This window comes from Doryrhamphus excisus, chromosome 7, assembly GCF_030265055.1.
Source record: "Doryrhamphus excisus isolate RoL2022-K1 chromosome 7, RoL_Dexc_1.0, whole genome shotgun sequence".
Classification (NCBI taxonomy): Eukaryota; Metazoa; Chordata; class Actinopteri; order Syngnathiformes; family Syngnathidae; genus Doryrhamphus; species Doryrhamphus excisus.
Genome location: NC_080472.1, coordinates 6,649,148 through 6,673,204, shown reverse-complemented (window position 1 = coordinate 6,673,204; position 24,057 = coordinate 6,649,148). Strand labels below are relative to the sequence as shown.

Here is a 24,057-nt window from a genome sequence, read left to right as displayed (position 1 = left end):
CATTCAGAAGAAGCTGGATGGAGTGAGATGGAGGAGGTCCTACTGTCCCAGCCAGTCCTACGGTCCCAGCTGGTCCCAGCCAGTCCTACGGTCCCCACCAGTCCTAGGGTCCCCACCAGTCCTACGGTCCCCACCAGTCCTGCGGTCCCAGCCAGTCCTACGGTCCCAGCCAGTCCTACGGTCCCAGCCAGTCCTACGGTCCCAGCCAGTGCTACGGTCCCAGCCAGTCCTACGGACCCAGCCAGTCCTACGGACCCAGCCAGTCCTACAGACCCAGCCAGTCCTACAGTGAATGAAGAAGGCTCCAGCCAAGGTGTGCTGCTCCATCAAGTCAAGGTGATTTAAAGAAGATGAAGGCAAACCCCCGAGGCATCCTAAAGGTTTGTCAAGCTTCTCCTTCCTGTTCATTTGTCTTTTTTCCATCTCTCGCTAATATTTGTTCTCTTTTTGTTTTCTGACTTTTGACTTCCTGCTAACAATTCTTGACGTGAAATCCGCCTCACACAAGTTGTTCCCATGGTGATGGGATGGTCGGGGTGCCTGAAGGACGCTGTGGTGTGATGGTGATGATGATCTAATCCCGACGATGACAGGAGAAACAGCCTGGTGATCTTGGAGGCGTGGTGACAGTAAGGAGGGTCAGCCCGTGAATGGAGCCCAAAGCCAGATCTCAAAAGGCACTTTTACAATGTTTGCTCTTTGTCTGGCCTCCCTGCGGAATTGTTAGCCAAGACAAAGCCGCCATACATCTGAGAGCCGGCAGAAGAGAAAACAGATCAAAGCGCTGCGCCGTCTCGCTCAGATGCTTAGCTCGGAGTCCTGAAAGGGGGGGGGGGGGCGTATGATGAGGGAGGACAACAGAGGGCAAAGTTGCTGTCTGTGGCTAATTAGCCCGCTTTTGGGGAGGAATGTGAGGGACCCGGAGATGCCACGGCTGAGAGGAGAAGGTTTTCTTCTCCCGGCGAGAGCGTGGCTAAATGATGAGCTCAAGTGGAGGCCGGACAAAGAAAGCAGATGCCTAATTATCGGAACGATGTGAAGTGATGTAAAGTACGCAGCGGAACAGCTCCTCATATATTCCCACACCGTTTTTAATAACCTGTTGGCAATATCGTCTAAAACCGTTGCAGCTTCTTGCTTAATCAGGAAGCGTAAAGCTGTCCGTCTCGGCCTTTATTTCAAACCTTTCCTGCGAGAGTAGCTTCTTAAATTAATTATGTTTGCCTAATGAATAATTAAGCCCGGGGAAAGATAATTTGCTGTACGCAGCCAGCCAGACCGTTGTTGCATGTTGAGGAAGCCGTGCTCGGCGTGCCTGGCTGATTTCACATTGGGAGTATGAAATGGAAATTAGCCAACAATTAGTCTCTTGTTTCGTCATCCAGCGTGACTAAAATATCACTGTTGATGATGTCTTGACAAATGTCGATACGGCAGGTCTGCTTTGTACGTCTCATGATCCCCGTCGGGGTGAGAAATACGACAGCGGCCCGGGTTGTATCGGTAGTCCTCAAATACCACCACACATTCATCCTCTTTTGTCTCGAGGGGGGCGTCGCCGGGTCAGACATTAATCCACCCAGGTGACATATCAGGAAGTGCTATCTGTCTTTCAAATATTCCCGTAGCCTCATTACTCATCCAACTACACTTAACTCACAGGCGTCCATTTCGTCTTGGCTTTGGGCTACGTACAAAGATTTAGACCAGCAAGGCCTTTTTCACACAGAAACAGAAATCCCCAAAACAGCAGGAATTTTACAAAAATAAAGTCCAAATATGAAGAATAAAGTCATTTTCAAGTAGTAGCAAAAAGTTGAAATATTCAAGGAAACAAGAAACAAAACAACCATTAAAGCTATAAATGTATCGCTTTCCTCTCCTGGATCGGACGCATCATGTCGTTTGCGATAACGTCACCCCTGAGTGCTGTGGTGTCACCTGTGGAGTTCCACAAGGATCAGTGCTCTGCCCTCTTCTGTTCAATATTTCCATGCTGCCGCTGGGCTAACGTAAGATTAGCTTTCACTGTTATGCCGACGACCAGTCCAGGGTGTAACCCGCCTCTCACCCGAAGACAGCTGGGATAGGCTCCAAGCACCCTGTGCGACCCTCGTGAGGATAAGCGGTAGAAAACGAATGTTATGCAGACGGCACTCAGCTATATGTGCCACTAAAGCTAACTGACCCACGGGACTGACGTGTCTCATCGATATCAAACATTGGATGTCCTGGAACTTACTACAAAATGCTGCAGCATGACTTCTTACAAGGACATGCACATTTGGCCATATTTCTCCAATACTAGCCAACCTTTCCTGGCTCCTGGTTCATTTAAAATGGGACTTTAAGGTTTTGTTACTGGTCTACAATATCACATGGTTGGCACCTTCCTATCTGGTTGACCTACATAGGTCAGGGGTCGGCAACCCAAAATGTTGAAAGAGCCATATTGGACCAAAAAACAAATATGTCTGGAGCCGCAAAAAATTCAAAGCCTTATATAAGCCTTCTAATGACGGCAACGCATGCTGTATGTATCTATATTAGCTACATTAGCCTATTATCAAAATGACTAAGTTGGCTCCAAATACATAATGAGCCTTCATGATTAGGGAATGACTCACCACGTGACTACTCTGTTGTACATGCCGCCTCAAGTTTAACTTCATTACAATATTAATAAATTCATTGCTTTGATGAAATTAAAGAAATGCAATAAAGAAATCCGATTTCTGATGTCATTTTTATTTTGAGGTTTCGAAAAAAACAACAAAATGGAACATGCATAACGTGCCCCTTATCTGGGCAACAAACACAGTGCAATAAAACACAGTCCGCATTTATAAAAAATAAAACAGCAGCCTAAAGTATATAAAACCTAATTAATACAGTTTACAGTTTAATACAGTTTAAGTTGGATTTATATTTGACACGCAACCAACGTAGCTATAGTGGTGTTAACCTGTCAGGTAGGTAAGTAGGTAGATAGATGAATAAAGTATCTACCTAACCAACGTAGCTATCCTGGTGTTAACTTGTCAGGTAGATAGATTAATAAAGTATCTAGCTAACCAACGTGTTAACTTGTCAGTGTTATTCAGCTCCGAAATGTAGTAAGGGCGACCTGACTTGAGCAGAGAAGGAAAATGTTACTTGTTGCTTCCAACCAACTTTATTTAAACATTCCAGCCCCGAGGCATTTCACACCGGACAAACTTCCTGGTTCGAAGTTCATTAAAGTCCACCCTACATAGCTGCCCATGGCAAATGCCTGTAACACTCGGACCCGAGCAACAAAACACAATAATACCCCTAAGTGTCATTCCAAATATATACTGAGCAAAATCAGAAATCACTTTAGAAAAACAGCCACTTTTAAACTAAATATGTGCCTATGACAGGATTGTGTTCTTACCCGTTTAATGTGACTTCTGTTTTCGGACATGACTGGTCAGCTTCTGAACATCGGGCATGTAAGATGAATGCAAATGATTGGGTCCAAGAAACGTTTAATCCTCTGTTCTCCTCAGTTATTTTTCTCTTTTTCCCTTTGGAATCCATCACCGGTACCGGTTTGTTTACAACAGGCACCTGCCTGGCATCCCGCCCTGCTTGATAGAAACGTGTGTCGCAGGCTATGACGCAAATCTTCCTTGACAGAACTGTTGAACTTTAATATTTACTCTACACGTTTTTACAGCATAGGAAAACGTTAAGAATGTTTGTCCTCTTACAGAAACCATATTAAAACTAAAAACATATTTCACTCCCCTTTTTCCCATTTTCAAACATTTTTCAAAAAGCTTCAGGGAGCCACTAGGGCGGCGCCAAAGAGCCACTTGGGGCTCCAGAGCCACGGGTTGCCAAACCCCAACCTAGGTGTACCCTATGCTCCGTCTAGAAACCTACGCTCACAACACGCCGGTCTTTTGACAATCCCAAGAGCCAGAAAGAAATATGGGGGCTCTAGAGCCTTCTCTTTTTGGGGCTTTTGGGGCTCTGACGATCATCCCAAGGACATCGGCAGACTGACTTCATCTACCAACTGGACTAATGTTATCTCTATTTACTTTATACATACGTATTAAGGGTATTCGGGTACCCGAATGTGGTATTGGAACAAATACTTTTAGTATTGGGAACAATGAAAACGTCCTATCAGAAAGCTGTGTTTCTTGGTGAGACCCAAGTGCATGCCCGTATTATTATTATTATTGTTGTTGTTGTTCATTGCTGTCCTTGTGTAGCCCTTCGAGGCCCTTCTGTGACAAAGGGCTACATAAATAAACTCGACTAGAAGACCAACTTGGATACATTGAAATATTCCGAAAAGTTGCAAAAAGTGTAAACATCCCAACATCCCAGAATGAATGCTAAGATCCATCAGTGAAGTCAATGAGCTTTCCTTAACCATGATCTCCTGAAGGAATCCTAAGTATTGTGAACAAGCAGTCCCACTCACATCGGGACACTAATAGTGTGAACCTACACAAGCACAAATAGAAAATGTAAAAGTTGCGTTGCGTTTGCACTTTGCAAAATGTACTAACAAATAATGAAGTCATGGAGCCGTGATGGAGTCGTGGAACACGTTGCTCCTCCTAATGCGTGTTTGGTTCCTGGCCAACGCCCCCCCCCACCAAGATTAGATTTCTACTTTACAAATGGAAGGGCAACTAGCATAAAAACTATATCAAACAGTTACAGTACATTATTATCATTGTCACCGCGCCTATACGTTTCATCTAGGAGCTTCTCAGAAGGCTCGGACAGCACAATCAAGAGTTGCACAACACTTACATACGACTATGGGTGCGTACCAAATTCTGCATTTTAATAGACACCACCTGAATCTTGTGGGTACCACTCAGCACCAATTCACATAAAATCCAAACGGTACCACATCATGCTACGCAGCTTGACAGGGGGGGAGACGCCCCTCAGGAGAACCAGAAGAACTATCAACATGAAGCTGGTGGACCCAACACGGGACCGTCCAGTAGCGGCTCCAATGTGAAAGGAACCCATCCGTACATCCGACTGATGGCACACAACAGATGTGTTCTCACTCACACAAGCTTAACTTTCACTTCCTGGAGGGGCGGGGCTACTGCTACATATGTAGACTGCTGGTTCCTCCGTCTTCCTCGTTGAAGATAAGAGCAAACAAATGCTCGTTTTTTTCACCCACATTAAAACGCTTTGGAATTGTGTGACGGTTGATGGGTTTTCCGATAGCAAAGAAGCAGGATGAGAGGCTCCAGAGAGGCAATAACATTCCCAGTACTAATCAGCCTGGAGCCAGGAGAGACCAATGGAATCAGGAATTGTGTTATTTTCCACCTCTTTGGGCATTTTAGCGTCTGTAATTGAGCCAACAAGCGTGTTTCTGTCGCTAACTATGTCGCTATGTTGAGTGTAGAACATTCACTTTTTATTTGCACCGCATATTGTTGGAGCTGTCTGGCGAGGTGGGGGTGTTTCCTAGAAGCGCGGCCGTGTTGTGCAGCCTGTGAGACCATGTACAGTCAGCAGCATCACCGCAGCGACGTGATTGGTTGGCTGGATGAGTCACTCTGACAGACACACGACCACAACGCACACGGAGAGACAGACAGAAGGACGCCTCCCCTTTCCCTCTCCTTGTCTCCTCATGGACACCCCCCCGTCCCCTCACTGCCTGCCAAGAACTCATTGGCTCGCCTGAGAAAGGGCAAATCCTCTTCAGCCAATTTGAATTCTCCTGAGCGTATAGTGCTGACTATTCCAAACTAATTAATAGACATGTCATGAATAAAAACACTTTGATTATGAGAAGAGGTTGCCCTCTGCCTCCTTTTAGGCTTGTCATTAGTATGAGGACACGTGTGGTGAATCACGGGTGGTGGGGGGTACCGGCAGCCCGACACAGCCGCCGATGCCCTCCCTTGATTACATTTTTTCCACTTCATGTTTTATTCAGGGCCCAGCGCTTGGACCCGATGCCGGTGTCTCTGATTAGCTGTACCTGGAACGACGACCAAGCCAGGGCGGTCAGGACCGGCGGGGCGAGGATTATTTAAAGGGCAGGACTCAAAGACACGTGACCCTGGAGGCCCTCGTCAAACGTGCACACTCTATTACCAGCCACCCCCAAGCCCCCTCAATCAAAGTGACATCCAGCGTACGTCCTCCTGAGTCCATCCCGCTGCTCGGGATGAAGATTTATTTATGGCTGGCCTGAATTATCACCCTCGTCTCAGGGTTGCTGCTGCTCGGGATATTTCAATTCATGCGCAGCAGGTGATGATGGGCGGGGCTTTCTCCTCACTTCCCTAGCTTCAGAACGACCCGCCCCCCCACCGTAAACCGGGATGCTGCGTCTGTAGGGCTGTCACAACACCTCGTTAGAGCGCCAATAAGGATTTATAACTTAGTCATTAAGTTTGACAATAGGTTTCTATGCTCAAATATTCCATTCATTAACGTTGAATCTTACAACATGCAAATTTCTTCATCATGGGTGCCAATTAACCGTGATAAACGAGGAACGACTGGACAGCAGCAAACGAGTTTTGGTCTTAGTGCTTGGTATTACATCTACTATGTTGGCTAACTATATTAACTAACTATAACTAACTATATGACTAAAGGGGTGTTATTTCATATTTAATAATGTTAAAAAGCAGATTTAGAATGTTATAGCCAGCTTTTATGCTCCAACTACGGAAATATTTCATTTAGAAATAAGGAATCCTCATTCAGGAAAATTCACTTATCACGGTGGAGTCTGGAGTCACTTCGCCACAATCAAGGACAGATTGCTATTTAAGCCCCCCCCCCATTTACCATGCAATGCATTGGTCAGAAGATAGGTACCCTAGCTAATGATGTCCATCCATCCATTTTCTATACCACCTATCCTCATTAGGGTGGTGGTATGCTGGAGCCTATCCCAGCTCAGCTGTCTTTAGACGGGGTCTACCCTGGACTGGTGGCCAGCCAATCACAGGGCACATATAGACAAACAACTATTCCCACCCACATTCATACCTATGGACAATTTGGAGTGGCCAATGAAGCTAATGAAGTTTTTGGAATGGGGGGAGCGGAGTACTCAGAGAAAAGCCACAAAAAAGCAAAACATATAAAACAATCTACATAAAACAATTATAAAATATTAGCAATAATTAGAATCTTTTCCTGTTTAATTTTATCCCGGGTGTGTTCTTCTAGCGCATGATCAGATATGGCGTAAACCGCAGCTCCAGACGTTCTTCAGTTTTTAAAATGGAGGCCAGCAATCGGCACTGGACGGCTATGGAAAGTTTGTTTTGATGCAAACTAAATTTCAAGGCCGGACGGTTATTCCAAGAAGAGAAAGAAAAAGTCGGGGAAGTCGGTATCACGTGATGTTGATGTTCACATTTTACTGGGCATGCCACATGGACTATTCTGTTTGATTCTCGCGGCGCATGTAGACCGGAGATTGGAATATTTCTTTCCATGGATACCGTGGAAAGGTCATTCGGAAAGATTCCTTTGGGATGTAAACGTGGCTGCTGCTTCTAGTATCGTAGACTGTGAAAGACGTGTTGGAGTTCCCTGCCTCCTCCACAAAGTCTTCTGCTGTGACCTGAGCCGGGATCGTGGACCTCGTGGGAAGACCTCAGCCGTGGAGAAACCACGACGGTGTTTTGTTAAGGAACGCTGCTCATGGGCATCCTCTGCCCCACCTGACCTTGCTTTTGCTGCAAGGTTTTGGACCTCAAGCTGGTCCAACTTTATGGATTTAAAATCTTCATCACTTCTCAAAGTAAAAAAGAGAGGAACTCAGAAGGCAGAAGTCTTTCCCTCTTTCAGTGTCGTCTCCAACCTGGAATCATGTGGAGAATATTGACTTCCTTTTCACAACCACGATACGGAGATCACACTTCCATAAAGACACGGAAACACTTCCTGGACGCTTTCACTTTAACCTCACATTTATTTGGTAGAAAAAAACCTAAACGATCAAACCAGAACAAAAAGTCTGAATTGGTGATGATAGATAGAGGCGGGGCCGCCCACATACACACGGAGTACCACATAGCAGACACGATATGAGTAGATGACAACATATACTAGTATTTTATATACTAGTATGGTTTTTATTTTACTTCATGTTCCAATCTCAGGTCGCCATTCCCAATCTCGTCTCATCAAATGAATGTGTACTGTAGATTTAGATTGGAGTAAATTGGAGTATTTGTGTGTACTGCGGTACACATACACCTTAAATAATCTCCCCCTTTGATAAAAGGTCAACTTTGAATGTACCATACTAAATACTAATGATTAGTATTAGTTACAGGCCATGAAAGTACTTGGTATCATACCATAATTCACACTTGGCCATAAATAATATAAGTGGCCATAAAGATAATTACATATGATTCAATAGTCCAGTGAAGAGCTACGTAGCGTCCATGTTCACACACACACACACACACACACACACACTCCTCATGTCCTTCATGTCCTTCGTCCAGCTAGCCTATGCTAACAGACGTGTCGCACACGAGAATGATGAAGGCAGCACATTGAGAAGCAGCGACGGACACATCCTGGCACTTCCTGCTGAGAAAGGGAAGCGTAGAAGAGACGCAGTGTGTTGAATTCACGCCGTGTTTTCTGTGTGTAGCAAGGACGCGGTGCTTGTTTGCTCAGTGATGCATGTCCAGCGCACACAACGGCGCCATGAGCTCTTTTATTGAGCCAGGATGTGTTATTTTTTAATGAGTGATAAAAAATAATTGTACCTTTGAGTATTGCGAGATGCACAGGGAGGTTTTCTTTGGAGTGGTACATCACCACAACGGATAAGATGCGTGTTGAAACAGCTACCCTCGGCTGCTTTTATCGATCCCGTCCTTCACGTGTGGAGACGTGCTCGCTCTGCAGCCCGTTCCAGACGGCTCCACCTTGCCGTATGTTATTCTGCAAAGATCCGCCCGTCAACATGCGGTCCTAACCCAGCTGAGTCTTCCCGGGGGGAGACCCCCTGCAGGAGCCATCTGCATCCGAGACGAGGTTATTCATCATCCCTGCTGCAGCTCTCAGTTTGGGGCTCTTGTGCAGACAGCTTTAGGCGGCAGTGAACAGCTTTACACGGACACAACAGTAATGAGAGCCCTTGAAACCTGCCCAGTGGCTCGCAAGGCCGGCCGCAAGCGCTGAAGGGAAATCAGCGAGACGATCCCACAGGATGAACACGCCCGCTGTCCTAGCCTGCCGTCTTCCTTCGCTTGTTTCCTTACGTCAGCCATTGGCCACAATGCTGCCAACCCGAAAGCTCCGCTGCAGGCAGTTTAAGGCCAACGGATGTTTGGCACAGTGGCGCCGAATCCACCCAGCGAGATGCTGTTCCAAACCTCCAGTTCGTTAGGACTGGCCCTCGCCTTCTACTCATAACAAAACCTAGTGTGGACGCGTACGCCTGGCTTGTAGCGCACATTCATCACATTCATCCTGGGGGCAATCATGGGGGGTGGGGGGGTTACATGCAATCCATGAAATAGCTGGGGGGCTTCGTGCTCCAACCACAGAAAAGTCTGCTTCTTATTCATTTCCACAACCTCAAGTTTCCGGCGAACTTTCAGCCGTATGCCGGCTTCTTTAAGCGGGGGCTACCATCGCCAACTAAACGGATGCATTTACGTCACATGCGACTGGAACAAGTAACCTTTTGCTGAGACCTCCTCTTGGGAAGGTTGTCTTGTTTTACAGTTCTTCTGGCAGGATTGGACGACGCTCAGAGGACATGGCGACGCTGCTGCATGCTAATACGGATCATAAAGTACCTGCCGTGTGTCTGTTTATTTAAAAGGGGGGCTTGGCGCATGATCCTGATCCCGCAATATGAGGTCGTCCGCTGCTTTGACTTCATGTCTCATCATGAGCTACGTCCCAGTTGACCGTGGCAAGCGGAGGGGGAGGGGGGGATGGGGGCAAGAAGGAAAATACGGTAGGCCTGGGACCGATAAAGCTGCTCCACGCTTCAGGAATGTCTAACTTATGTTGTGGTCGGCTACCCTGGAATATCTTATGGATTCTCCATATGGCCGCTCACCCTGACCTTCGTAAGTACGGGTCCACGTATGGCAAAAACCTGGGCACCCCCACGCCGGCTGAATGGGACAATCTTCATCAAATGTTATTCACTACACGAATCCCAATCGAAATGTTGGTCCAACCGAATTCACACAATTCGTCATCATATTTCCCCTTAGAGGATGAGGAATATTGGAAGAGAGGGATGTGTGTTGACTGGCAGGACACACACACACACACACGCACACACACACATACCCACACTGTACAGCTTGATTTAAACAATGTTATGGCGAGCTGTCTCTCCCCTGCTGCCGGTTCATTATGTTTCGTCACTACCTTTAACTGTGCATCCGCACGAACAGCCGGCGCTCCTGGAGCCCGGCCAGCCGTCCTCCCTGCAGCCTCTCAGCCGAAGCAGCTTTGTCAAACTCAGTTAGCCGCCTCCGAGGAGAAACACCTCCTTCCACAGTAATTCTCCCTACTATTCACATCATGCCCCTGCCTCTGCCTCTGCCGCCTCATCAATCCACACGGCAACAAAGGTAAACAGCCTCACACCTCCCAAATAGGGCCTGTGCTGCTTTGTTGACACGATGCATGTGCGAACCACCCACACCTCAGGTGAGGCGCTCACAGGACTCACCGCTTCATTTACAGAAGGTAATTGCACAGGAGCCTGGTGCTGCACAGCCACATTCATTGCTTTCTTTCTCTGGCTGCATCCTTGACAAGACGTCCCCCCTCACCGGGGAAGTCACTTGGACACGCCCGACATTGACGACTTTGGACGGACTCAAACATCCTCATTTAAAAAAGGAATCATCTGGCCGTTTGTACCGCCCCTCCTCATCCTGCTTATCATACTTGGTCTCAGTTATTGTCAAGCACTTGGCATAACAAACGAGCGAGACCTGGGTTAGTGTCCACCTTGGTTGCATACGCCTCGGTTAGCATGTTTTTTTCAGTTTACATCCAAAATGTATGCCACAGCCTCGGTTGGTGTGCAACCTCTGGTTACCGTATGGCGCACGGCTTGTTGTGTTCCATAGAACAACGGCATGAATGGAGCGAGGACCCATACAATCCGTTGGTGTGGGCGGGTGAAGGCGGGGAGGCTAGCATAAACATAACGTTTCCTTAAAAGTTCAAATCTCGTCTTAATCCCCATATTAACTGTGATTAATCTGATTTTCGACTCCTTAATCAGGAAAAAGCAGAAAGAAACCATCCCTGGCGCGTCGCTTGCTACGTCTTTTCCATCTCTTGTCTTTCTCTGCCTTTCTTGTCAAACTTGTTCTACTTCCTCCATGTGGATTTGGAAACTTCTATTCAGCAACGCGTGCACGTTCCTGATTTGACGAAATAATGGGTTTGGAAAGCAAAGGGCTCTCTTTGTACTTTGTGGAGTGTAACAATAGCATCGTTATTTCAGCAGCGCTCCTCAGCCTTTCCCTTTGACTCCCAGCGTCTTGATGAAAACACACACAAGTACTGCTGTTTGATTAGAAGAGAAATGTATTCCTTATCTTCGCCTTCCCCAAGGTTGCCGGCTATTAAAATTCAGCTTTTTTCCTTTTGACTAAATCAAGTCCCGTGTTTGTGCTGCTCATCTTTATCAGCTAAATTGGTGGCTGTGTTTGAATTGCCTTTTAAAAACAGTGCACCACAATTAGGGCATCGTTCACCTGAGCGCCACGCAAGGAAAGCTTCTGCCAGCGTACTGAAGGGATTTCATGGAATAAGATTTCCATCTGCATCGGACAGCACAGCCTTTGTGTGGAAAAATAGCCAACATGTCAGATTATTGTTTGGAAATGTCACTTCTCCATTGAATGGAGATGGCAGAAGATGCTAAAAAGGTAGAGTGTTTTTCCGCATCCAATCATGCCTCACCACTTTCAAGCATCACGATGCCTAAATGAGCTAAAAATACACATCAGGCATTCAAACAGGTGATAGTCATGATTGGTGGTGACCAGCAGGTGGCAGTAATTCCACTGATGAGACAATAGCCCCCCAGCAGGACGTCCTGCACACATAATGGAAGTAAAACAGGAAGTGGAGGAAGTCTCCCAATACTGATATGTGAGAGTCTTTCGACTTCTAATGTCTGCTATATTGGCTAATAGGAGTGAAAAGGTGACTATAGGGGTGTTATTTCATGTCTGGAGGGCTCTAACACATTAAAAAAAATGATCGTACTTGGAAGGCTGTAAACAGGTTTTCTATGCTCCAAGTACGGGAATATTGGATTTAAGGATACGGAATCCTACTTTGCAGGAATTCATTCATCACATTGGGGCATACAATGTGAAAATAATAATAATCCATACACCATGGATTATTATTATTGTGTCTTCTTATTTGGAGATTTGTTCCATTCATTTTCAATGCCAAGAAGAAGCGAGAGAAGACGGACTTCCAGATGATGAGGGAGTTTTAGGAAAGGCCTGATTGAAAGCCAGCATGTCCTGAATCAACTGACTGTGCGGAGAACGTTGGGGAGCAAAAAGTAACTAAGGTGAATGATTACACCGGGGGAGGGAATCGAGCCTGCACCCACTGGGTCCTCTTCCCAAGTAGCGAACCTGAGGTCGGAATACGTCGCATGGCAGTACGCAACACATCAACAAATGATCGCCACGTCGACGTGTCTCGGAGTACGTTTACATGAACTCAGCAGGGCGTGCCCAATAGGCTGCCCGTATGAAATGACAGTAAATGTGCTCATTAAAGGATGGGGGGGCGGGGATTAGTGGAGATGTGTGGGAGGAGTTAGCAGACAAACCAGACGCTAAGACACGGTAGGTTTGCATTTCTTCCACATGCAATCTCCGAGAGACCGACTCAGTGAAGACACTTCTTACAAATGAAACGATATCAGATATCAGTATCATGGGATCGTACCCCGCCATGGCGTTAGGTCATGAGCTAACGTCGTTAGCCGTTTGTGATTCAATCTTCATGGCCGCATGTTGACAACTTATCATTGATGGGAAGAGTTAGTCAGCAAATATTTATGGTATTATGCAAACGCTGACACCTGCACGCCATGAGCGTGTGCATGGCTAATAGCAGGCCAATCTAGTTATGGATTTAGCGTCCTCATCATTTGCATCATAGATTTGATTTCATAACATGATTAGCGCACGATGTTGTGGAGAATCACCCCCCCCCCCCTTTCGTAGTTCAAGCGCTTTGTCTCCATTTAAAGCGTGACCTTTAAAGTTTGCCGTGAAGACAATCACACGAGGGAGCATTAAATTGATATCAAACATTTGTCCTGCTCTCCCTCCGCCGTGGCCGTGCTGCGCTAAAGGCCGTGTCCTTGGCAAGAATCGCTCTTACCGCCTCTGTTTGCCTTCATAATTCACATTTCATCCCAACACACACATGCACATGCACACTGACACACACACACTCACTGACGCACACACACTCACTGACGCACACACACTGACACACACACACACCAACATGCACATACTGACACACACATACGCACACTGACACACGCACAGTGACACACACACTGACACACACACTGACACACGCACACACACACTGACACGCTTTGTGGACTCAAGCTCATCTCTTCCTGACAAGCCGATGAGCGTGTTTGGGAAGTGATGTCGGGGTCCAATAAGAAGGCAAAGAAGGATGTAAACGTTATCTAATAATTCCCGTAATTACTTTGACAATCAGAGAAAATGCATCTCCAGTCATCCTTTGCACCATCAGCCTGTTTCACGAAGGAAAGAAAGAATCCATGATGGCCGCTTGGTGGTTGACTATTAGTAAAAGTATGTACGTATAGAAGTATGTATAAGTACAAGTCATATGTACTAATGAGACGTTAGCTTACATGACATTAGCTTAACTCTGCATGAGTGGAGACATGTTCTCCTCCTATTCCGTACGGAAGTGTATGGAACTTCCGTATGGAAGTTTTTAGCTTCTTAAGTTTAGAATAAATACAGTTGGGGCTAACTGGTTAGCTTGCTTACTCGCAAGCTTGCTAGCTATCCCTGCAGCTAAGAGTTGCAATGGGAGTGTAAAGGTGACTATAGGGGTGTTATTAAGTGTCTACAGGGCTCCAGTAAAGTCATAAAGAGGTTTTCTATGCCCCAACTACCATAAACTACCAAAATATTCCATTCACTGATGAATCCTGCTTGGGGAAATGAACTCATGAACTAATTAACAAATGAACTAATTAACCATGAGAATTATAGAATTAACCGCACATCCTAAATGGACAACAACTTAAATGCTGTAAATGACTGTGCACATTAAAATCAGCAGCAGGAATCATTTGATGATCTTGAAAAATGTGAAAGTATCGGTATCGGTATATCGGTATATCGGTATATCGGTATATCGGTATATCGGTATATCGGTATATCGGTATCAGTACTGGCAATCTGGATGGGCGGCTTAGATAATATGGTGACACTATGGCTTCAGTCTACCAGCTTCCCATAGGAACACTGTCATGGCCCCCCACTCACACAGCACAACTAGAGTTGTACAACACTCCCAGGGAGGCGATGGGAAAAGACTGAGGGGACACGGTAGCAGCACAGGTGGAAGCACTATGAGCCGGTCTCTCACACTTCCTAGAGGGGCGTGGCCACAGCTGTGATTGACTCCTTCTTTAGCGGAAGCACCAAATGATGGCACGGATAGTTGACATGCCGACTGCGGTTGCAGCACAATGATGCAGCCGCTGTTGAATGTTATTTGCCGTGTTTGCCCTTAAATGTCAGCTTTCTGTATTTCATTGCACGGGGGGAGGATGGGGGGGGGGGGGGGGTAGGAACACGCATTCCACAATAAATGTCAGGATGTTTGCCAAAGTGAAGGTTTAGTTCACGGATGCCGAATAGGACTTTGCCATCTGCACTCACCAGCCGTAGCAGCGGCTCCACCCGTGCTTTTCCCGACCATGGGGTACCCGTAATGTTTGTATTATGGATATAGAAAATATATGTACAGGTGCTCAGCGCTAATTAGCGGGAATCTGAACTACTTTTCATGTTATCCGATTTCTCCTAAGATGCCATAATTCATCCATAATACCATGATATCAGGCTGCTGATGACGGTACACCCCTGATTATTACACGGCACACCAATTCTGAAAGATGTCCGTGGGCCGCCTTCAACACAAAAAGCTGCAGCCCAGCAATCAATGCTGCAGTCCAGCCAAGCTGCAGCTGTTCTCTGCTCAGTAATCCATTCTTTAAGCAGCAGTTTTCTTTTCAAAAGGCATCTCGCCGCTCTGACAGATGGAAGCCGTGACAATGAGCCAGCTCTCCGTCGCCAGCAGAGGCACAGGACTCGCTCGCAACTGGCAGACAATTGCCTGACCACGCGGCCGTCGCTCCAAATGACAATGTTCGATATTTCTCAAGATGGGGGTCGATGTTAGAACCTCTAAATTATACAGACGGCTCCCCCGGGACTCGGCTTCAATGCATCTTACCAAAGAGAGACTCGGAGACATGGCGACTGGGTTTCGTGTGGACTGAAATGGATGTATGGCAAACCCACAGTGGTTGCTGCCTTACAGATGGACAGCACACAGTGACAAATGATCATGTCCCCCTCTCCGTGCTAGCATAGCTAGACACTTCCTGCAGGGTGACATCAGACAAAGGAAATGTAACATTTTACATTTGGTGGCATAGCGAACAATCATCGTTAAAAGCTTATTTAGAAGATAAACAGGTCTTATTACACATTGTCTCTTATTACACCTCCTATATTGGCTGATAAGAGTGTAGAGGTGACTATAGGGGTGTTTTTTCATGTCTGGAGGACTCTAATGATGTTAAAAAACATATTCAGAAGATTATAAACAGGTTTTATATATCTTATTGTCTCCTATTATGTCTACTACATTGGCTAATAGGAGTGTAAAGGTGACTATAGGGGTGTTATTTCATGCCTGGAGGGCTCTAATGATGTTAAAAACATATTCAGAAGATTAGAAACAGGTTTTATATATCTTATTGTCTCTTATTATGTGTCCTACATTGGCTGATAAGAGTGTAGAGGTGACTATAGGGGTGTTATTTCATATCTGGAGGACTCTAATGATGTTAAAAAACATATTCAGAAGATTATAAACAGGTTTTATATATCTTATTGTCTCCTATTATGTCTACTACATTGGCTAATAGGAGTGTAAAGGTGACTATAGGGGTGTTAGTTCATGCCTGGGGGGCTCTAATGATGTTAGAAACATATTCAGAAGATTATAAACAGGTTTTATATGTCTTATTGTCTCTTATTATGTGTCCTACATTGGCTAATAGGAGTGTAAAAGTGACAATAGGGGTGTTATTTCATATCTGGATGACTCTAATGATGTTAAAAAACATATTCAGAAGATTATAAACAGGTTTTATATGTCTTATTTTCTCTTGTTATTCTACTACATTGGCTGATAGGAGTGTAAAGGTGACTATAGGGGTGTTAGTTCATGCCTGGGGGGCTCTAATGATGTTAGAAACATATTCAGAAGATTATAAACAGGTTTTATATGTCTTATTTTCTCTTATTATGTCTACTACATTGGCTGATAGAAGTGCAAATGTGACTATAGGGGTGTTATTCCATGTCTGGAGGGCTCTAATGATGTTAACAAACATTCAGAAGATTATGATCAGGTGGTATATGTCTTATTTTGTCTTATTATGTCTACTACATTGGCTAATAGGAGTGTAAAGGTGACTATAGGGGTGTTATGTTATGTCTGGAGGGCTCTAATGATGTTAAAAAAATATTCAGAAGATTATAAACAGGCTTTATGTCTTATTTTCTCTTATTATGTCTACTACATTGACTAATGGGAGTGTAAAGGTGACCATAGGGGTGTTATTTCATGTCTAGAGGTTTTCCAAGTCGTAACTACACAAGTATTCCTATTACTAGTGAATCCTACTTGGTGATTCACACGCCAATGAAAGGAGGGATGCTGTTCTCCTTTTGCTTTGGGCGCTCACAGGGTTCCTGCAGCAAGGCGACTTGTGCCAAAGTCAAAGATGAGAGTAACTGGAATCTAGCAGATGTCAGCTGACAGAATGAGCAAAAGGGAAAAAAGTAAAAGTTCCTTCAGCTTTTCCTCCTGTTTGTCTTAACTATTTTCAATTACGCTCTGCACCGCCATCGCCTTCCTTGACCCATCCACAACATTGTTATCTTTCTTTACTACTTCTAATATGTTTACTCATCCCCATGAATTCAATTACATCTTTTCAGAGGAAATTACTGCGGGGGTGGCGCCACCCGCCAGAGGTCAGGACTAACTGTGAATACTAAAACTACTCCTCCAAACACATTACACAGCCTATTACCTGCTGCTTTCACACCGCGCTGAGCCACCCTACATGCAGCACAGATGAAATGCTTTCTAGATGGAATCTGGCATGGACGAGAGGGGACGAGTGCAGGAGCCGTCCCCAAGCCTAATCCTTTCAGAGTGCCGGCCCATCGCGGCCACAAAAGCACGCCGGTCCCGATTACAGAGCTGCGTTCAGAGGCGGGCTGAGCGTGAAAGGTGCGGATAGCAGCCTGGCCCGGGGGGGGTGGGGGGTGGGGGGGTGGGGGGGGGGGGGGCACCGTCCGCCACCATCGATCGGGTGCCAGGCCAAAGGCGAAGCAGGCGGGAAGGCAGCCGGCCACGTGCCACCCTGACAAAGATATCTTCATGTGCAAGTTGGGACCATGAGGAAGGTGTGCACCCGGTGGAAGCCCAGCTCCGGGGTCCATTAACTTCCCTGCAGGAGGAGCTGTGCCACCACGCCCCCTTTGTTGTGGGCCACAAATTTCATCAAGGAAGCAGCTCCCATGGCCTGCTTCCAATCCCAACACTTTGTATTTGGTGCAATAGCTTGGGAGATGATTGTGGCGAGTCAAACCTCTCACATAATTATCTGCAACCCGATTCAAGTCCATCCAATCTGTCAGACTGATTATCCAAACAGGAAGGCAAATACTTTGGGGAAAGGCCAGTTTCTTTTCTCTACCCTGCCTTCCATTGTTCAAATCCACATTTATTCCTGCTATGGCATTCATGCACGGCTCAAAATGCCCCAAAAGGAGGAACAAGAAGCCTAGCTGATCATGGGACCGTCAGTCATTCACAGCACCAGGCTTTCCTTTCCTTTCTATCTTTACCAATCCATGGTATTGATGATGGATTGGTACCATCATGGCTGCCAAAATTCCACACCCAGTGTGGGCAGAACTGGAGGGAAGCTGGGTGCAGTGACTTGCCCAAGGACACAGTGACTGGGTGGCATGAAGGAGGATTGAACCTCCTGGTTTCATAGGAATGCCCCCCCCCAAATCAGCACAGAGTGGTCTATGGGGATCTGTGGGCTATTCTGGTGGAGGATGCAGCTGATGTATGGAAGGCTCCTCTGGTCCCCAAGATGGAAGAGGATGGGGAGAGGAGAAATAAAGCTTTTGTGGAGAGAGGCGTGTGTGGAGGACTGAAATTAGGATGCATGGAAGATTGTGGGGGAGCGAGAGCGAGAGCGAGAGCGAGGCATTTGCACATGAAGAGTTGAAAATGAGTCGCATTCAGCCAGGCTGGGAGCGCCACCTCGGAGGCGGTGAAAGAGACGGGCACACAGAGGGGTTGAGGGAAGGAGGGTGGGGGGGGCATCCTGGCGTAATGACTCTCATTTACCAGTGACAGGCCTCGGGAAAGTTGAACTAATTATGACAGCACACAGATGCTGAATAGCCCTTGATGAAGTTAATCAGCAGCCATCCCACAACAGGTGTTGCCTGGTTCCCCCCGCCTCCCCCCGCATCCCCACGCCTCCCCATGCTGCCCTGAGCAGGAACCGTGCCGTCTCGTTGTCCTACCTCCCGCACCTGATGAACATGAAGACGCTTCAACGGGAGAAGCTCCTCAATGCAGTGGGTGGGTTCATCTCATGGTATGACTTTGCCAGATCGTCACCGTCTGCCGAAAAATCATGCTCCCCACAAGTAAGAACTGCACCTTTTGAAAATAACCACTACATTTTTTTTTGCAAAGGTTTCCTGTCTTGTATTAAAAGGTTCTGTCGGTCCTTGGCTGGAGCCAAACACATCTCAGCAATAGAGAACAGACAGGACTACCAGGTCTACCAGGACTACCAGGACTAACAGGTCCAACAGGACTAACAGGACTAACAGGACTAACAACTACCAGGACTAACAGGACTACCAGGACTAAAATGACTACAAGGACTACCAGTACTACCAGGACTACCAGAACTACCAGGACAAACAGGACAAACAGGACTACCAGGACTACAAGGACAATATTCCCAGTTCCACTCAGGCAGGTAGAGGGTGGAATATCCTGTACTAGCTCCCCCTGCATGTGAAGAACATTGTTATTATTATTATTCTTAGGAACAGTGTAACTACGTTAGCACAGCGGCTAGCTACTATCCGGCTAGCAGCTAGCTTGAGCACACACGGGCCTCCAAAGTCTCAGGCCACTGGTCAACGGTAACGCTACATATTGGAGCTTTCCCTTTAAGGAGAATGGCGCCTTCAGTGTTGCCATGGCAACCCCAGATGACCTTATTCAGTGTTTTACAATGCTGGACCAGCCAGGACACCTCATGTGGTCTTGGTGCGAGCATCTGTGCTCCATCCATCTGCTATGAAAGTTGCTAGTTGTTTGTTTTTTTTTAGCTAAATGTTTTACACCATTTATGGAACATTTGAATTCTGTGAACCCATTTAACACTCAGCCTTTGAAGGAATATTTCATATTGGTAAGCAAAATGCAGCTGATTAAAATACGGTGTTGAAAAATCAATTCAGGTATTTCAAGAATCTCATATGGTAATCCCGCCCCTTTTGGTGTCCAGTCTATGACGGATGTTCAACAATATACTACGGAATAAATCATTGCTGTTTATGTTAATTTTACAAAACACATTGAGGCAAATGTGCCATATTTGCCATATTTGTCATATTTTGGGCCCACATGAGAAGAAGCAGCATGACAACAGATGGACTCAAGGAGCAATTAAGCATGAAATAAAAGAAATAAAAAGACACGTTGAAGATCCTGTGATGATACAATATGTAGTATTGCACACCGCTCACTAGGTGTCAGTAATGTCACATTGATGCTAAGACACACAAGCACCAGCAGTGTTTCACTAGGGTGGCCACGGTGAGACCGTGACTCGCGGAGGGGTGCCAATACGTTGACAGCTGAAATGTCGAGATGGCTAGTGACGTACCTCCGCCACTGAGCGCCAGACTGGATGGGCGGAACAACGGGCTTTTATGGCAACTTCCAATGATCTCACGACAGGCCCGGTAACCCCAACGTGGGTTACCGTAGCTACCAGCACCGCACTGCACCACATAACAGCGGCGCCCACCAGCAGGAGTCCTATTCATGTCTTATGTCTGGGAAGAGGAGTGTAAAGGTGACATAGGGGTGTTATTTCATGTCTAGAGGGCTCTAATTATGTTCATAGGTGCTATCTAGAAGGTTTTCTATGCTTCTATGCTCTAACTATGACAATTATGAGCTTCATAAATGAGGACCCTGCTTATCACGGTTGGGTCTGGACTCAGTGAACCCTAGTTCATGTTTTGTGTTTTGTTCTGACATCATCAGCTGAATTTCAAACACACATTTGGCCTAGCAGTTTCTAGCCAATGACATTTTGTTATGTCAAAAATAAAACATATGTTGAATTGAAACCCAAACATTGAGTGTGAGTGAATCAAATGTGACGACGAGAGAATTGAGTGTTCAAATGGACGCCAGTGCAAGCGTAGAACGCCGTCGCCGTCTACGCCTTTCCCACCGTCAGCAGCCTAAGTGAGAATTCTTCTGCCATGGTTTTCTACCTGGGCTTTAATTGGAGCACGGCCAAGCCATGAATAAGCTGTGCAATCTACTAATGCTTCATCCACTGCGAGGAAATGGCTTCTGGCCTTGGACAACAAAGACAGAACCTACCATTAGTGGGTGAATTACAAGCCGCCCGTCCTGGACACATTTTTCAGACCTGGAGTGGGATGCGACGGCAGCTCCGTCAACTGCGGGGGGCTCATAAGTCATTTAATGAGCTTTAGGATACATAAAGCATGGCTTTCTCTCCGAGTCCCAGCGCACTGATGATCATTGTTCACTGCAAGAGATAATGCGTCGGCATAAAGATAATAGGCTCGGCTGAATGTCGTTAAACTGCGTACAATTCGCGGAGGCCGACGGAAACTCAAGCCACGCGGCGGATGGAAGCTGTATTAAACGTCCATCAAGATTTAACGAGACGCAATGGCTTTAATGGCTCTAATGTTTTGTTTTTCCAGGCGGAGAATGAGTCATAAAAGGTAATCACATGAGTGATGTGCTTGACTTCCACGCGCATCCAACATGTCATCAGACCAGCACCGACGCTCCACTTGGAATCCTGCTTGGAATCCAAACAGCATTCAGCATCCATCCATCCATCGGCTGGCAGGCAGATGTCACGCTGTGCAAAAGAACTTCCAAAGCAATTATTAATGAGCTCTGCATCGCATGTAATCACGCCTCGCTTAGGAAACTCATTAAGTCATCTGGGCAAATCTCAAGCACAACAATCACTGAGGGGGGGGGGGGGGGGGGGGGGTATGTAAAGATGAGGTCAGTTTTAACATCAGATTAGCAAACGCAGAGAAAAGTGACAAGTCTGGAGGAAGTCCTGCCTCCCCGAGGACCATAAAACGACACAGGAAACGATGGATGTCTACTCCAGTATGTTGGCTAAGGGGAGTGTAAAGCTGACTATAGGGCTGTTATGTCATGTTTACGGTGCTCTAAAAAACATCCCAAAGGTCCTGGGCAGGTTTTCTATGCTCCAAAAGTAAGGAATCTCCTTATGAATAAATTTCACTTATCATGATCAGGTGTGGAACGAATCCACACCATGAACGCAGTATTACTGTACTTCTACAGTATGTGTCAGTGGTAGAAATCACAGTAACAGTAACACCTCACCACTCATCCATCCAAGCATCCATTTACCATCCACCTATCCATCCATCCTAAATCCATCCATCCTAAATCCATCCATAAATCCATCCATCATCCAACCATCCATCCATTCATCCATCTACCAACCATCCATCCATTCATCCATCTATCATCCATCCATCCATTCATCCATCCACCCATTCATAAGTCCATCCATCATCCATCCATCCTAAATCCATCCATCCTAAATCCATCCATCATCCATAAATCCATCCATCATCCACCCATCATCCATCCATCCATACAGTAAATCCATCCATCATCCATCCACCATCTGCCATCCATCCAACCATCCATTTACCATCCATCATCCATCCACCATCTGCCATCCATCCAACCATCCATTTATCATCCATCCATCCATAAATCCATCCATCCATTCACCATCTGCTATCCATCCAACCATCCATTTACCATCCATTCATCCACCTGTCCATCCATAAATCCATCCATTATCCATCCATCCATCTTCACTAGGATGGTGGGGTGCTGGAGCCTATCACAGCTGACTTGGGGCGAGGGGGGGGGGGGTACGCCCTGCACTGGTCACGCCATTTTCCAGCAGTGAATCCCAGGGACGACCGGTGCAAGCCAAGGAATCACCAAGCTCACCAACTCGGAGATGGGATGCCAAAGATGGATGAGCGACTAAATGAGCCCCAAACGTGGCGAGCACATTCCCATCCATGGCTGCCCGCTTGGCCTGTTTGCAAGCTAGCAGAAGCTGGCAAGATTCCTTCCTGTGCAGCTTTACCTTGAGAAAGCACCACAACCTGCAGGATTAAAAATTAAAAAAGGGCCGACCTTGAAGGATGGGCTAAGACGTGTGCGTTTGCTGGCTAAGCAGCAAATTCACTAATGGAAGCTGTAAAATCGTATTTTTGCTCTAAAAATAGTTTGTGGCTGCTTTTCTTCCTTCTCCCTGGAGTTTTGAGCAGCGAAGGCACGGTGCAGGTGTGTTCTTGGGCTGAAAACACCCCATTCTTCCTGCATCTTCATGTCACTCAATCAAAGCATTCAATCCCATCAAATGGCCGCTGAGGGCAATAACACAAACCACTGCTTAGTAGAAAGCGTGCTGCAGCAACGCGGCACACTCCCCCCACCTGATATTCAATCAGCGGATGTTTTGTTGATACTGTAACACATTGTGGCAGGCGCTGCACGAGAATTGCACCTCATTTCAGATGGGCTGAGATAGGCCCAATGAAACACAATATGAATTCATTTCCTGCTCCTTACATTTTTTTGGTAATCACTTATTTTCTAACAGCCATTTTCAACACCGACTGACAGTCGCTATACAATCAAAACAAGGACATGAAAGCCTCGGTAGACTGCCCACAATATTAGGTACAGCAGCACAACACATGAATCTTCATTGTGGTCATAACACGAGTGCTAACTATTGACTTCAATCATTTAGCATCGCTAACGCAGCCACACGCCTCTCCGCTAAAGGCTAGCATGGCCAGCCTCCAACAGAATCCAGTGTATGCACGCATACAGCACGTGTACGGTCGGCCTCCTGTGTTGACCTCATCGGCTCCGAGCACAAACACGGTGAGTGAAGCCAAATCCAAAGCATGATGTGTCCAACTCGTAAAAGCTCTCTCAACACTTCCTCATTGTCCAGGTGCATTCATGGACGCTCCGAAAATCATCACGGCATCATTATCGTGTGTGTGTGTGTTCTCAATAAGCAGCAAAACAAAGAAGAAGAGGAAGCACGTGTTCTTATCAGTATTGCAGAAAATAGACTCCAGCCAAACCATGTGATCTTTGAAGCCAACGATGGTGGCAGCCACCCTTCAGGTGTTGCTGCTGCTCTTAAATGTTTTTTTTTCCAGACCTGTGTGGCATCTTTGACCTTGGTTTCAATGGCCGCTTCATCCTGTTGTTATCTTTCTCTTCATT

General features: G+C 46.3%; 1 protein-coding gene across 7 annotated transcripts in view; it reads right to left on the bottom strand.

The window, feature by feature from the left end:
• Positions 1-24,057, bottom strand: part of LOC131131914 (seizure protein 6-like) — a 101,043-nt gene that overhangs the window by 67,079 nt on the left and 9,907 nt on the right. The window contains exon 1 of one of the 7 annotated variants that reach the window (XM_058076954.1): positions 3,419-5,599. The exons of the other annotated variants lie outside the window; for them this stretch is intronic. The gene's annotated coding sequence lies outside the window, so the exon portion shown is untranslated. Of the gene's footprint in view, positions 1-3,418; positions 5,600-24,057 lie in introns of those variants that run through there. 7 annotated transcript variants of the gene reach the window in all.